General features: G+C 43.9%; 1 protein-coding gene across 1 annotated transcript in view; it reads right to left on the reverse strand.

The window, feature by feature from the left end:
* The window catches only part of LOC107105874 (bifunctional heparan sulfate N-deacetylase/N-sulfotransferase 3), a 104,736-nt gene that overhangs the window by 17,775 nt on the left and 70,082 nt on the right, over positions 1-16,879 (reverse strand). The gene's annotated exons all lie outside the window — the stretch shown is intronic.

Below are 16,879 nucleotides of genomic sequence, written 5' to 3' on the forward strand. Positions count from 1 at the left end.
CGAGCGGCAAAGCGAAGCAGTGGTGGTGGCAACGGAGAAAAATGGTGGCTGGGGAGGCAAGGAGCGAGCGAGTGAGCGAAGGAGGCCGGACCAACTGGCGCGGAGGCGGAGCAACGCAGCAGGCTGGAGCCTCATCGGGACAGAGGCCGCAGCGGAGCATGCGCGGAAGTGCGAGTGATCCTGGCCTGGAAATTGAATCGCTACAGCCGGAAGAAGGGAACTCCAAAGACCAGCACCAGAAGGACGCCGACGACTACCGCCCGCACGAACAACAACCGAAGATCTGCCGCAAAAAGGGTGCCTGGTAGGGTAGTCACCACCCCTGTATGTCTGTGGCCCTAGGTTAGATTCTGTAAATGTGATTAGCACCCTCTGTAAGCTGCCCAGAGACCCTTAGGGGTTAGGGCGGGATATCAAATCGAATAAATAAATAAAGAACACCTGATGCTCCCACTGTTTCCTCATTTAGATTATTAATAGCTGCATTGTCCATTAAAAAGATAATCAAGGAAGCTTACAAAAATTAAAATATCAAACTACAGAAGTTCATCTCAATAAATAAATAGAACAATAAAACAGTGGTTTAAAAACAACAGATTAACAATTCAATGAAGCATATAAAAAGCAGATAAACCCTTGTAGAACTGTAATGTGAAAACATAGAATTCTAAAATGAGGGTGTAGGAAAACAGCATCAGTATATTAAACAAAATTCCTGTGCAAATGGAAAAGTTTTACTTGGTGCCTAAATGGTAACAAGTTAGCCGCCGGAGGAATCACTATGGGAAGGCATACCCCCATTTCATTTTCCTGTTCAAAACTAGACTCCCTGTACAGTCAGAGGTCATTTCGGGGGGGAACGCGGGGGATCGCAGTTCCCCCGGGTGAGGTATGGGGGGTGGGGCACATGAAGCCCCGCCCCCTGCTTCCGGCCGCCCCGCTTCTGGCCCTCATTTAGCCAGGAGGAGGCAGGAGAAGAGGGAGGGTAAGTTGCTTCCTCCCTGCCTCTCCCCACCCCTGCCTGCCTGGGGCCAGGGAAGGCCTTCGCGGGGCTTCCTTGCACTCCCGCCGGCCTTGCAGGTCCACCGCCAGGCCCCTCATGGGGCTCGGCAGTGGAGCTGCAAGGCCGGCGGTGGCGGCCGGGACTGTCGGGGGTGGGGTGTGTGGCCTTATGACACATTTCCAGTGATGTCAGGGGGTGTGGCCTTATGACACACTTCCGGTGATGTCAGGATGTGTGGCATATGCTAACGAGTTATGCTAATGAGTTCCCCTAGCTCTTTTTCTACGAAACGACCCCTGTGTACAGTCACTTTGAAGGGGGCTGTGGCTCAGTGGTAGAGCATCTGCTTGGCATGCAGAAGGTCCCAGGGTCAATCCCTGGTATCTCCAGTTACAAGATCTGGCAGAAGGTGCTGTGAAATACCTCTGCCTGCGACCCCAGAGAGCCACTGCCAGTCTGAGTAGACAATACTGACTTTGATGGACCAAGGATTTGATTCAGTATAAGGCAGTTTCATGGGCGTTCAAAGGGAAGGCTGCAATCATAAGAACACTTTCCTTCTTAGTAGACCTATTACAACTGCTCCCTAAAATGCCATCTTTTCCATTCTAAATATGATTCTTGAATAAAAGAAAGTAACTAATTCTGTTTCTGACTATATTACACTAGAAGTGAAACCTTTTTTTTTTTTTTAAAGAATTCCTATAAATGATTCTGAGACTACGTCAGCAATTAAAAAGGTTTCTTGGTATAAAGGAAAGGAGGACGTTTTGTTTTGTTTGTTTTTTACTTTCCAGTTCTATTGGGATGTAGGGTTTGAGCTTTCAGGTCACACATATTTTAAAATACTGTTCTATGAGCTATGTTTCCACTCCCAAAGCTCTGCAATTCTATTTTTGTGTTTCTTCCTGAGCAGCGTTTGCAACAAGCAAAGTTTCACAGAGCATTTGTTTAATGAGTGTCACCTTGTGACTCTTCATGGTTTGTGATGCAGGCCTGGGGCTTCAGTTTTGTTACTCTCAAAGGATAAAGGGATATAAAGAATTATAAATTATAGGACACAATTGCTCCCCCTTTTAAAGCTTGAATTGTAAAAAAAAGTACCTTCAGAAGATGTCTGTGTTCCCCTTCAGGCAAGGAATAATGCATTTTTGCCTCATGTATAACCTTTTCAAAATTCCTTTATTATTTTCAGTCCTGAAACCATAAGCAGTCCAGAAACTGGACTGCTGTTTTCAACAAAGATATAATTGGAAAGTTTCCCCACAAAAATGTAAGCTTGATTTTTCAGCCGCTTCTTCCACCCACCCCCACACATACACCTGTGCCGACCTCTGACATTTATAATGTCAGTTCACCTCCTGGCAATTCTTTGCCCGCCAACAACTTTAGCTCTGCACTAAGGGGTGGGGGGAAAGGGAGAAAACTTGAAAAGGTTAGCAGTTCAGGGGGAAATATGTATTATTTCCCCCCTGAAGGGAATCTCACTATAATACTAAGAATGTTACACAGCGAGGTTTGAAAAAAAAAACTGGACTGAATAGATCATAATAAATCATTTTCAGTATAGGATATACTATCAGGGCAGGGAAAGAAAGTCCACACGGACCTCAGATTCTGTTTTGCTTTCTCTGTCTCCTTTTAATTGATTTGTGGTACAGAGACATCAAGAAACATTGGTTTCAGAACATGTTGTATGAAAGCAAGTCTTCTTTCATATTTTTTTTAAATGTTCCATGTTTATACAAAAGAGAATGCAGAATTAAGAGCTGGACAGGATCCTAAAATCAACAAGCCTAAGAACATAAGAACATAAGAGAACCCAATGTTGGATCAGGCCAATAGTCCATCCAGTCCAACACTCTGTCTAGTTAGTTATGTCTTGTGCTTTACAGCAGGGCCAATAGGAAAGAGCAAGAGTCCAGTAGCACCTTAAAGACTAACCAAATTTGTGTTAGGGTCATCTGGTCATGAATATATAGAAGAGTTAATTTCTTTCTTTTTTTTGAAGGTGAGCAGTGAGTCACAAAAGCTCATACCCTGCCACAAATATTGTTAGTCTTTAAGGTGCTACTGGACTCCTGCTCTTTTCTACTGCTACTACAAAATATTCAGTGCATCACAGTAAGCTCCCACAGGGTCATTGTATTGATCTCTAATAGTATAAACAAGAAAAGACTCTTGTCTGAGCGGTGGCACAGAGGATTTATCCTCTGGTTAACATCTGAACTGAACAGAGTTGCTGTCAGTTCTAGTCCGCACTGGTTTGAGCTACCAGCCTTGTCCCCAGCTCGCCGTCCACCCAGCGGTTCGAAAGCTTCGGCGAGTAGATATAATGGGTACCACTCCTTAGAGAGGGTGGGCACACTAAACCCCCGTAGGGGAGGTGTTAGCCGGCGAATGGAATGTCCAGCTTGTAAGCTCGGAAGCCTGGAAAAAAGACCTCTTTGGCATTAAGAAGCCTATGATGGGCCAATCCGGCCAGGCGGTGGCAGTGCGGCGCTACGACTCAAAAAGCAGCCCAGGAAGAACCAACGTCTTCAAGCCAAGCAGAAGTGAATGCTGTCTGGAACACGTCTGAAGCTTTCAGCTGAACAAAATCCCCGTCAGCTGCAAATGTGTGCCATTTAAATAATTATATGTTGTCCTCCCTTACCCCTATGAAATTGTTAGTCCCTTGTGTGAAACCTGTGTAACTGTAAATCGCTCAGAGCCAGCAGCTCTGCCAGATTGAGCAATCAATAAATCGAAACTTAAATGATTACACTTTTCTTCTTTTCATGAACTGGAGCTCACTTCCTCAGATGCATGGCAAAATGTAGAAGAAACGTTTTACAAAACTGTGATATTTTAATGGAAGTTTTAAGAGTGAAAGCTCTCTGGCGATAGTAGATTTAATTATAGTCCTGTTACACATTTCCTACATACAATCTTGTACTCCTTGGCAATTTCCTAGTGAATATGTGTAGTCTAATTCGTCTCAAGCAAATGCATGTCCTTCAGCAGAGCACTGACAGCCTTTATCACCCTTTTCCCTTTTAGGACTGACTGAATTCTACTAACCCTCCTGCCCTCCCTTCAAACTGCAGCTTCCAGTGACAAGAGCCTGCATTATTATATTACATCCAGCCTCCTTTTAAAAGTGTTCCCATAAGACCATTTCATCATCTAGTTTATTTCATTCTAATATGCCCATCCTCCTTCACCTTTCCCCCCCAAATAATCTGCATCCTCTCTCTCTTTCTGGAATTCAACAGTCTTCATAAGTGGCAAAAAGTCTCCCTTTAGATCTTTGCTTGTTCTAAACACCCTAAGGCAACAGTAGTTTCACTCAGCTTTCAGTTCGTTCCAACATATTTTCCCAACTGATGCCAACAGCGTGCAGCACTTCTCAAACTGGGGTCCATGAAGGTACTCCAGTGAGTCTGCACAGCACATGTTAAAGGGTGCTTTGCTGCTGGCCTGCTGCAGTTCAGAATTTTTAGTGTACAGTTCAAAACTGCATTATTTTTCTCCCTGAACCACATCCTGGGAACTTATGTAAGCTGCTTTGAGTTCATTCAAGAGCAGCTCTCTCAGCCCCACCTACCTCACAGGCTGTCTGTTGTGGGGAGAGGAAAGAAAGGAGATTGTAAGCCGCTCTGAGACTCAATGTGAAGAGAGGGGTATAAATCCAATCTATTATCATCATAATCGTCGTCATCATCATTCTGTATGCTAATTTACTCCCCACCCTCTATATGTATGGAACACTTGCCTGCATTTTATGTTAATGTAGCTTGCACACATTCAGCTCAGAGAGGATCATGGGTAGAAGAAGCACATGTTAGCCATTGTGAGCCATTGTGAGCAGAGAACAACGACCAAGGAGAAGAATTCCCCCATTATTGCAAAGACGAGATGTCACGCAGGACACGGACCTGATCTGCATCTGTATTGCAAGTTTCCTGTTTACGCCTGGGAAAGCCAAGATTCATTTGTACTTCAAAGGAGATGCAGGAAGCTGACATTTCACACCTGGCCAGATGCCGTTCCATGAGATAGAGTGTAGTATTACAAATACTGGCCCCACCCATAGCATACATGCCCCTTTTCACATGCACCAATAGGGAAGAACTATGGGATGGACTTGTAAGTAGGTGGGATTACAGACTGGCAAGGTACCACCCACCTGGAGATTTAAATATAAAAGTAAAGACCCAAACCCTAGGTCTTTGCTAGCCACCTCCCTTCTCCACAACCTCTATCTTCTTTTCTACCCCTAAGGTCCAGCTTTCTATCCAACAATCCTTTGTCTACTTTAAGATCTCTTGGAACTGCAGCCAAAGAGGTCCATGCTTGCTTAGCTGGTTCTAGCAGGTGTGATTTAGTTTAAAACCCTAGGTATTACTTTCTACCCCATTCCATTGCAACAGACAAGACTTCTGGACACAGGCGAGTATAATTCGAAATAGCTACCTCCCTCCCTTCAAGTAACTGAGGATCTATTTTATTTCTATTTCTGTAATTCTAAAGGAACCTTGAGTGTATGTGAATTGAGAGACTGATTATTTTGTATGCGTGACTTCAATATTGCTTAGTAAAGAAATTATTTGTTTTGGAAAAACACCTGTGTGGTCTATATTACTGGGACTCTGGGTTTGGACACAACCCTGGTATAGCTGGTCAGAACTCATGTTAAAATATAGTTAGCCTCAGCTGTCGATAAAGCTGTTGGCGTAACAAAAGTTTGAACCAGGAGGTGGCCAGTTAACAGTTTACGAAAGGATGCAACATTCACAAGAGCAGGAACTGTTATCAATAACCCCACAAATGTGTTGTGGCTTAGCCATATAAACTTAAAAAATAACAGTTCCTTCTTCAAAGCAAACTTATATTGATGGAGGGAAACCATAGGAGGCTTTCTGAAAAATAATGGGCTGGATCCTGTATCCAGTGGAGTCAACCACACAAAGCAGATCCTTTCCATCTCCTCCCCCCTACTTGCAGCCCACTAAGCCCCCTGAAATTCTGCATAGCTGTTGTTTCATCAGCAAAATGGCATTTTAAGCTCCAACCCTATGGCTGAAGGAAGACACTTTCATCTCTCTACCACACACATTTCCCCTTCTATCAACCCCTGACTAATACTTCTCTGCAGGGCTCTAGTCGGGGGGGAGCTCTCAGGTACGGAGCTCCGGAAGAGAACCTCTAGGGGGCGGGGCGGTCACGTGGTGAAGCCCCGCCCCCTTCTTTACCCCGCCCTCTGCTTCGATCCTCATTCCGTTTGGGAATGAGGATGAAGCAGGAGGGTAAGTAGCCGGGCCTTCTGACACACTTCCGGTGATGTCAGGGGGTGTGGCCTTCTGTCACTTCCGGTGATGTCAGGGGGCGTGGCATATGCAAATAAGTTATGCTAATGAGTTATGCTAATGAGCTCCGGCAGCTCTTTTTCTACAACAAGACCCCTGCTTCTCTGTCAAAACTCTCTTCCTCTCAGGCTCATTGGCTTGTATCCTATGGCATGCATGTACACAGCAGAGCTTATGGAGTAGGACTTCACTGCTTCCTGCTGCTACTGCAAGTCCAGATTTTCCATTTTCTGTTCCTGGTGTGCATGGGACTCATTAAGAACAAAGGAGACAAAGTGAGGAGGATCTAGTAGAAGGGAAAATTGGCAGAAATCCCACCCACTGTTGGAGGTACCCTTGCATTATTGGGAATGGACTGGCCCATACTAGATACTAAGATGTCCATCAGATCAAGCAATTCCAGCAAACTCATATTTTCAAGCTGTTAAATCTATTCCTTACTCTTTTTTTGGTCATGGGCCTAATTTTGCCATTAGATTTCCCTCCTGTTATTTTATAATAACAGCAGGAGTAATATCATGTAAACCAGTGCAGTAAATTGAGTACTTATAAAAACAACAAAGATTGATGATTAATGAATACGTTTCCATTGGATGCTAGAAGCAAAGCTCTTTCGGTTTAATATAATGCTGTTATTTTAGTTGCAGTACAAATGTTTACAGGCCACAAGAGTATGTTTAACTTTCAGACCATCTATTTTCCAATTAATTTTGCATTGTGTATGCTATGTATGCGGGTCCCTGATACTGTCTACATATTACTCAGAAGAGTTCAATCTTAGGTATTCTGAGACTTGGTTGCAGCTGTTCTTGCTCCATTAGACTCACAAAGTGACAGAATAATGAATTAGGTTTCTATCTGTATTGAATATATTTTCTTAAATTGGTGAACAGAAATTCATTTTTTTAAAGTTCAATGGTATTTTAAAAGCCCTGTATTCAGCCATTTGAAATAGAAAGCATCCTGAAACTTCATACTTTTCCTTCAGCATAAGCTGTAGCCTCCCAGTTTATATCAATAACTCTAATTCTCAATATGGCTTCATCTGTAAATAATTAAATCTGGAAATCTGGGCTGTGAACAGATCAGACAGATCTTTCTACAAGCCTGAAAGAAGCTCCAGGTTTGCAGAAAAATCTGAAATATTTTTTAAAAAATTGGGGAAGTTAACTTCCCCTCAAATAACAGAAGCAGTACCTGTAGCTTTAAGAAACAAATGCCCTCAGGCAACAACACCACTACTTCCAACTTCAAGCCTTGGTGGCTGCCAGTAGAAGGCAAGGGGACGGGGCACAGCCCTTTCCAGGCCTGTTTTGGCCTTTGAAGGAAGACTTATTTGGGCCAGGCCCTGCTGCAACCACTGGTGACTTGATACCACATGACTTGCATGACTGACCCAAGCCTGGATGCTTGCTACTGTTAAAAATCAGCCATCCCCCAAAAGCCAATAAGGTGGAGTGGTTAGAGTTTTAGACTAGGATTTTAGAGACCCGGGTTCAAATCCCCAATCTGCCATGAAAGCTCACTGGGTGATCTTGGGCAACAAGGTTGTTGTGAGGATAAATGGAAGAAAGGAGAATGATGTAAGCTGCTTTGGGTCCCCATCATAGAGAAAGGTGGGGTGTAAATGAACTAAATAAATAATAAATATAGCTGAAGGCGTGGGGGCAGATAAAGGCTGGTCGGTGGGTGGAAGAAGAAAAAGGAGGGGAAAGGTGAGGATCTGGGGTGGGGTTTCCCTCCTCTTGCAAGAGGAGATTGTGTGGGAAAGGGGATACAGGGGAAAGAGAGGTGCCCCTGGCAAGATCTTGAACATAAGAACATAAGAACATAAGAGATGCCATTGTTGGATCAGGCCAAAGGCCCATCCAGTCCAACACTCTGTATCACACAGTGGCCAGAAATACCAGTGCCATCAGGAGGTCCACCAGTGGGGCCAGGACATTAGAAGCCATCTTGCAAGTTCCCCATCACACAACTGGGTAGGGTTGCCAGATCTGGGTTGGAAAATACCTGTAGACTTTGGGGGTGGATCCGGGAGAGGGCAGGGTTTGGTGATGGCAGGGGTCTCAGCGTAGTACAATGCCATAGAGTCCACCCTTCAAAGCAGCCATTTTTTCCAGGGGAGCTGATCTCTGTCAGCTGGAGATCAGTTGTAAAAGCCAGAGATCTCCAGGACCCACCTGGAAGCTGGCAACCCTACAACTGGGCCTGGCCTAGTGGCTGACACCATACAAGTGGGCCTGGCCCAGCCTAGCAATCAGAACTGAACAGAGTATTCTCATGGGGAAGGAAGGATGGAAAGATGAAAGCAGGATAGAGGTAGGTTGGCTGTTGGGTGGAAATGAAAGAAGGAAGCATGGAAAGAGGAGAGTTGTAGGGGCTTTCAGAGAAAGGAAAGAGGGCAAAATGACATCCCTCCACAAATCCTTGCAGGTTCTCCACTTGAACGTATTTGTTAGTAAATACTACATATGATTTCATTACTCTGCATCTCAACTGGCATACAGAAGTAATCTGTCTAATGAAAAAGTTCAAAAAGCTGGATCCAGGGTAGAGTGAAGTGCTTTCTGCTTACATGTTGGGCTTTTCAGCTTTCAGTTGCAGGTCCCTCCCCCTTCCCAGAAACATCTGGAGCAGCAGCTCATATGTTAATTTTTCATTGTAAACATTTATATGCCACCTTTCCATCCAAGGTAATGAACATTAGAACACTGCAACAACAAAACAGCATATATATACACACACACACACACACACACACACACACACACACACATATATACAAACAAACACACACATATATATTTACATATACAAACAAACACACACACACATATATATACATACACACACACACATACATACATATATATATAATTCAATAAAAACATAAACACACAAATACTCATAATACCAATACCAGGGATGAGGCTCAATAACAGTTATTGAGGGTATACCAAATAAAACAAAAAAGTCCACCAGCTGGCAGAAGACAACAATAGAGGGAGATGTATTGTAATGGGTTGCTTTATAACAGAAAAACTACCACCAATGGGAGCTTGGAAGCACCTGCATGTACAAACTTCTCTGGATTGTGACCACCATTACACATGTCTTGGTAACACCCAGGGTGGACTCCTTTATCATGATCTACATGGGATTGTGTTTGAAGATGATCCAGAACCTTTAACTTGTTCAGAATGAGGCAGCCAGAATGTTAACCTGGAGCTTACGACAACAAGCATATAATACCTATCCTGGAACAGTTACATTAACTGTGTTCAATACAAAAGGCCATTTTGATATTAAAGCCCTAAAGGCTTTGAGCCTCAAACACCCGCACCCATATATACCTCTCAGGGGTCGTTTCGTAGAAAAAGAGCTAGGGGAACTCATTAGCATAACTCATTAGCATATGCCACACTCCCTGACGTCACTGGAAGTGTGTCATATAGGCTTACCAAACGCCGGCGGGGGGAATCTATTTCCTGGCAGGATGCGTGCCGCGGGGGACGGCTGTGCGCGCTGCACCCGCGGTCGCCAGGATGTGACTCCGCGTTACTCTGGCAACGGGACCCCAAACAGCCCCGTTGCCAGAGTAACGCGGAGCGTCACATCCTGGCGACGGCGGGTGCAGCGCGCACAGCCGTCCCCCGCGGCACGCATCCTGCCAGGAGGTGGACCTGCAAGGCCGGCTGGAGTGCAAGGAAACCCCGCGAAGGCCCTCCCTGGCCCCAGGAAGGCAGGGGTGGGGAGAGGCAGGGAGGAAGCAACTTACCCACCCTCTTCTCCTGCCTCCTCCTGGCTGAATGAGGGCCGGAAGCGGGGTGGCCGGAAGCAGGGGGCGGGGCTTCGTCATGTGCCCCGCCCCCAGTACCTCACCCAGGGGAACTGCGATCCCCCACGATCCCCCCGAAATGACCTCTGATACCTCTCCATATTTTGAGATTCTCCAAGGTAGCTCTGCTGCATAAATCTTATAGAAGTATGTTTTGTGGGGATCTGTACAAAGGTCTCCTTCCCAGGATTTACATTCAGCTCCCTTACTGTAGCCTTCCAATGTCAGCTAAAGGCCTTTAAAACAAAACAGAACAAACAACAACAACAAAACCCCACCAACCCCAGAAGGCATTTATAAATTTAATTCTTGCTGTGGCTTTAAACTCTGTATTAAATAATTTTCTGTTTCAAATGTCTCCCCCCCCCAATTTTTAGTGTTATGTTTTTATTTTATTAATTTCTTTAGCTGCCTCAAGAAGTATTTTTAAAGTGGAAAGGTGCCATATAACTGGTGTCACACTTTCCCGAGGTAGGGGCCTCCCTTAAACTGTAGCATGGAGGGTGGCCAGATCGCTTCTCTGGGCAGTTTATTAATTAGTTGCTGTAGATTTTCCGGGGTGTGTGGCCGTGGTCTTGGCATTGTAGAACCTGACGGTTCGCCAGTAACTGTGACTGGCATCCTCAGAGGTATAGCACATTCTTGGCTACTCCAAGAATGAAATCAGAAGCGCAATTAAACCAAAGGTAAAACAAACAACTGAGGAAAAACAGTCTCCCACAGGAAAAGTGTTTTTGCCATATATCAAAGGAATCACTGATCAGATGGGAAACCTTATGAAAAAATATGCAAAAGAACCTCCTCAGGAAAACTCCTCCATTGGCATGTTCATAGCCTGGGGAACTCCTACAAGATAATGATTCAGCCCTACTGTCAGGGTTCCCAGTCAATCACACTCAACACCAGGTCTGCAGAATTACCAGTTTATTGAGAGAGACAGTACTTGAGACACCATCAACATCTTGTGTCAGAAATGACGAAAGCAACGCGGGGCCCAGGGAAATACTACCTTTGAAGGAGACTCCCATACACCCCCAGGCCAATGAGCAACCACCCTTATGCGCAGGCTAATTCAGAACCGTTAGGTTCCCAGCGGGAAGCTTAGGGAAGAAGTACCTCTAGCTCCAAGGCCACCTGCAAGATAAGCACCAAGCTAGAGAATGCATGGGGGAGGGAAGCGAGTACAGTCGAGAGTTACACACCCTAGCTCATGGCAGCATCAGCTGACACCTACCCCATCTTCTGGAGTAGATATAAATTACCTGCCTACTATTTTCTTCTCACCTCGACACAGAGAGTACTCCATCTTTCTGTGTTATACCTCTGAGGATGCCAGTCACAGTTCCTGGCAAAACGTCAGGTTCTACAATGCCAAGACCACAGCCACACAACCCGGAAAATCTACAGCAACTAATGAACTCCAGTCGTGAAAGCCTTCGACAACATAGTTTATTAATTCATCACTAGATTCTGATCCCATCTTTATTTCCCCCCTTGTGGATGCAGTGCCAGGATCACCCAGGAGGGGGTCATTATGACTCAGTTCATTTGATTTTCCTGTCCTGGTAAGGGAATCAGACTGCCATACTTTCTGGCAGTCCAGCAGCATTGGGTCTGATGAGTGTTGCTCTGGAGTTACAAACTTCTGCTGAGCTTACTCCTACCACTCCCTCCACCCTTCTGTTTTCTGTCCCTCACTTTTATACCCTGGCAGGCCATCAGGGTGCCCCCTCCCCCAAATGTCAGAACTGTGTCATTTCATGCCCAGTCTTCTTATGTTCTGCAGGACTGAGACAGATGGGGCACAGACACCTGGCCAAGGCTTTAAAAAGACTAACAGAAAAGTGGTAGCATAAGCTTTCAAGGGCTTCATCAGATTTAGTGAGCTGATATATGGATACCCATCACATATGTTCATATATGTGTTGACTGAGGACTCCATTAAATTACCTGATGAAGCGGGCCCATGAAAGCTTGTTAGTTTTTCAAAAGCCACAGATCTCCTTTTATTTAGTCAAAGAACAGGACTGGATGTTAATTTCAGTTTGGCCTTGATTTCAATTTATAACAATACAAGAAGAAGAGAAGGAGGAGGAGGAGATTGGATTTATACCCCGCCCTTCACTACCCAAAGGTGTCTCAGAGCGGCTTACAAACTCCTTTCCCTTCCCCTCCCCACAACAGACACCCTGTGTGGTAGGTGGGACTGAGAGAGCTCTTGACAGAAACTGCTCTTTTTCAAGAACAGCTGTGCCAGAGCTACGGCTTGCCCAAGGTCATCCAGCCAGGTGCAAGTGAAGGAGTGGGGAATCAAACCCGGTTCTCCCAGATTAGAGTCCGCGCACTTGACCACTACACCAAAGGAACCCAACAATAGATGGCCCATAAGAGTTCCAAAGCATGCTATCTGAAAGCTGTCTAAAGCAACTGATGTAGCAGGACCTGTGAAATTAGGAATGCCAGGGAGAATCCTAAGGGAGTTTGGTGGAAGATTTGGGATGAGCTGGCCTTGCAGTGAGAGATGAGATGATTGCCTTAGGCAACAGATTTTGGTTGCCAGTAAAGAAGAATGTAAAATAGTTGGTTATTTAATTATTAGTGGGATGGGAGGGAGTCTAATTTTCTGCTTCAGGCTCCACACTGTCCTATCCTGCATTAAACAGGAATGAAATAAAGGTCTTCCAACATTAGCTTTCGTATTGTTTGAACTGTTATCTGAGGTGTTGTTTTCAGCCAGACAATAAATACCAATGTCATTTTGTATGCAGTATGGAACAGCATCCTAAATTCTTCAGTAACATTCATTTCTCTTGGCTTTACAAGGCGACAGGTAAAATGCAGACACCTTATTCACAGTCTCTACCCAGAAAATGTATAGCAGCGCTTATAAGGCCAGTACATCTGTGGTATCCTAGGCTGTGGTACCCTAATGAAGCACTACTGCAGCTTGGAAACAGCCACAGCTGGAGAAAATGAACTGGCAATTGTTTTCTGATTTGGGGATTCTGCCATTTTTTACAAAGGCCAGCAGACCAGCCATGTCTAGAAAGCTCCAGAAAACTCACCCACCCAATAGGAAGTGTTAGTGAAAATGCATGTTATTAACAATAACCAAATTATTGAAAATATCTGCCCTATTTTTCAGAGGAATTAATACTACAACCATGGACAGAATTAAAGTAATCAGAACGTCTTTAATACTAAATATTCTATCATAAACAGTTTGTAAAATCAGGAATCCAGTCAATTAAACACTTGCTGAAATCTCTAGAAGAGTGAAATATACTACTATGTTTCTAGAACTAAGTTTGAGTCCAGTGGCACCCTTAAGACCAACAAGATTTTATTCCTGAAACAAGACGTCCTCAACCATTACATATAGTTGCCAGGAACAGCTTGTTAGAGTCAAGGTGCATAAGTAACTGGAAGATTATAGCTGAGATTGGATTAAAGGGGTTGGTAAAATCTGTGAATAGCAGTAAATTAGCATACAAATGCAAAAGTTAACAAGCAGATGTGAGACCTGAGTCCAGTGGCACCTCCAAGACCAACAATTCTGGGCATAAGCAAGAACTGAGAGACTTCGCATGTGTAGATACCGAAGAAGTGTGCATGCACACGAAAGCTCATACCTTGAATAAACCTTTGTTGGTCTTAAAGGTTCCACTGGACTTGAACTTTGTCCTAGAAACACTGGACAGAAACTTTGTTCTGCTGCTTCAGACCAACATGGCTACCCACCTGAATCTACTAGGTTTCTAATGAGAGTGTAACAAACAGTAAATGGTTACTGTTTTAAGACAGCCTAAGACTTTTGAACGATAGGGGATTCAAATGGAATTCTACAGGTGAGAGTGTTTGTTAAGAATGGCAGTTAAGAATGACAGTTGAGAGAGAGTGGAGTGAGATCGGTGAAGAAGAGTTAAGCAGACGAAGAGGATCGAGGACAATACTGCATTATGAAAGTGAGACAAGCAGCCCTTCCCTGAGGGAAATAGGCAAGGGGGGGGGGTAATCCCTATCAAATGGTTAAGAAGGAAAATTGGAACTTGTGTGAATGTTCCTGTTTCCACTAACTTTAGTATTTTTGAGATGCTTATGCTTATTTATTTAATCAGTGACTGCCAAGAGACCACTTTCTAAAGACCTGTCAGTATAACCAAATATCTACTTGATTGTGACAAACTATTGTTTAAATTTATACAAAGTTACCAGGGAAAACATCAACAACCTCAGATATACAGACGATACCACTCTAATGGCAGAAAATGAAGAGGACCTAAAGAGCCTCTTGCTTAGAGTGAAAGAGGAGAGTGCAAAATGTGTCTTGAAAGTCAACATCAAAAAAGCTAAGATAATGGCATCTGGCCCCATCACTCCTTAGCAAATAGAAGGGGAAGTCATGGAAGCAGTGACAGAATTCATGTTCCTGGGATCCAAGATCACTGCAGACGGTGACTGCAGCCATGAAATTAAAAGACGCCTGCTCCTTGGGAGGAAAGCTATGACAAACCTAAACAGCATAATAAAAAGTGAGACATTACATCGCCAACAAAAGTCCACATAGTCAAAGCGATGGTATTCCCAGTAGTAATGTATGGCTGTGAGAGTTGAACCATAAGGAAGTCCGAGCACTGAAGAATAGATGCTTTTGAACTATGGTGCTGGAGGAGACTCTTGAGAGTCCCTTGGACTGCAAGGAGATCAGATCAGTCAATCCTAAAGGAAATCAAACCTGACTGTTCCCTGGAAGGACAGATACTGAAGCTCAAATACTTTGGCTACCAAATGAGAAGGGAGCACTCACTAGAGAAGACCCTGATGCTGGGAAAGATTGAAGATAACAGAAGAAGGGGATGGCAAAGGATGAGATGGTTAGACAGTGTTACCGATGCAACAAACATAAAATTGAGAAACACCAGAGGACAGAAGAAGACAGGAGGGCTTGGCATGATGTGGTCCATGGGATCGCAAAGAGTCGAACCATGGTGCTATATGCACTACAGAAGAAGCTATTTTGTTGCCTCCCCATGTTATTTGAGGGGGAAGTAGATGGGAACCATAAGAGCAGCCCCTCTGAATTATTATTTTAGGACATTTATATGCTCCCTCTCTAGAGTCCTGGTGGAGGCAGCTTACAAGTAAAAATACCACAAAACCACAAAAACACTATAAACTATCACTATAAAAAACAAAACAAGCCATTGAAAGCAAGCCATTATAAATCTCTTATCTAAGAAGTTGGAAGGCTTCATATGGGGATAGCCTAGTTGGGGTTTTAAACTTATTCTCCTTCATCCACCTGTCACATATTCACCACATCAACTTAGCATAAATAGGCACGAACAGTAACTATAACATACACATGATGGGAGACTGGATGTGTTATATGTGGTAGCCAAGATATAACATTTATGCCCATGACAGGAAACAAACAGTGTGAAACAGAAAGAAACAAAAATACTCCCCTAGATTTATAGTCAGGTATGTTTGTATGTTGAACTCAACTTGCCCCTTGGGTAGAATTGCTCTTCTATGGGCTCACAGAGACAGATAATGTCTTTCTGTCATGTTTTATTAGAAAGTCTTAGAAAACAAATATAGTACTCAAAGGTAGTACTCTGTTTCTGCTTATTTCCAGTTCAAAACTTAAATGTTTCTTTTCTTTATCATTCACAAGAAGCCCTTAGGAGACTGGGAGCGTCTCATCTTTGGAAACTCTGAACTGAAGCATGATTCCGTTAACCCAGAATATATATTTAACTGTGCTGACAAAGCTGGATGGATGCAATGTCCCAGGAGAACAAATGGTTGTAATCCAATTCAGATACTTGCTTGAAAAAAAAGAAATCTTTGCTGACACTGACATTCATACTGTGAAAACATGACTACGTTTTTGAAGTATTCCCTTTTGGGGAGGGCTCCCATTTTTTTACTTTTACCTGCAAACAATATCGCTTGGGGAAAATTCTGAAAAGCACTACATAGGCTAAGTGTTCAACCCCCCTTCTAACTTGGCAGACCTTTCAAAAACTTGGATTTATATAAATAATAGGGGAGGGGAGGCAAAGAGGTATCTCAACCTCAGTAAGACCAGCTGGTGTTTAACTGCTGTTGCTGAACTTTAAGATTACAAGAAAAACTCAGAACAGGGTGGTTATATACATTTGTGCTAGGGTTGCCAGCCTCCAGGTGGGGCCTAGGGATCTCCCAGAATTACAACTGAACCAAAAATGTCAGCAATCAGTTCCCCTGAAGAAAGTGGCTGCTTTGGAGGGCAGACTCTATGGTCTTATACCCTGGTGAGAACCCTTGGCTCTCCAAACCCTGGCCTCCCCAGGCTCCACTCCCAAATCTCCAGGAATTTCCCAACCCGGAATTGGCAACCATCATTTAAACATATAGCAAATCTATAACCAGCACAGAGGAGTCTGTCTGTCTGTCTGTCCGTCCATCCATCTATCTATCTATCTACCTACCTACTTACTTATCTATCATCTATCTACCTATCACTGCTCATATGGCTATCACCTTAAGCAGACATTAGAACCAAAGAAAATATTTTAAAAGACCTTACTCAGTATTATTTCTCTTATATTTGATTACTGTGCCTGTGAATTTTGCCACTGAGAGGGTGACACGATCATTGGTATCTGATAGGAGCCATGAGACCTGGGCTCGCAC

This window comes from Gekko japonicus, unplaced genomic scaffold, assembly GCF_001447785.1.
Source record: "Gekko japonicus isolate JY-2015 unplaced genomic scaffold, Gekko_japonicus_V1.1 scaffold264, whole genome shotgun sequence".
Taxonomy (NCBI): Eukaryota; Metazoa; Chordata; class Lepidosauria; order Squamata; family Gekkonidae; genus Gekko; species Gekko japonicus.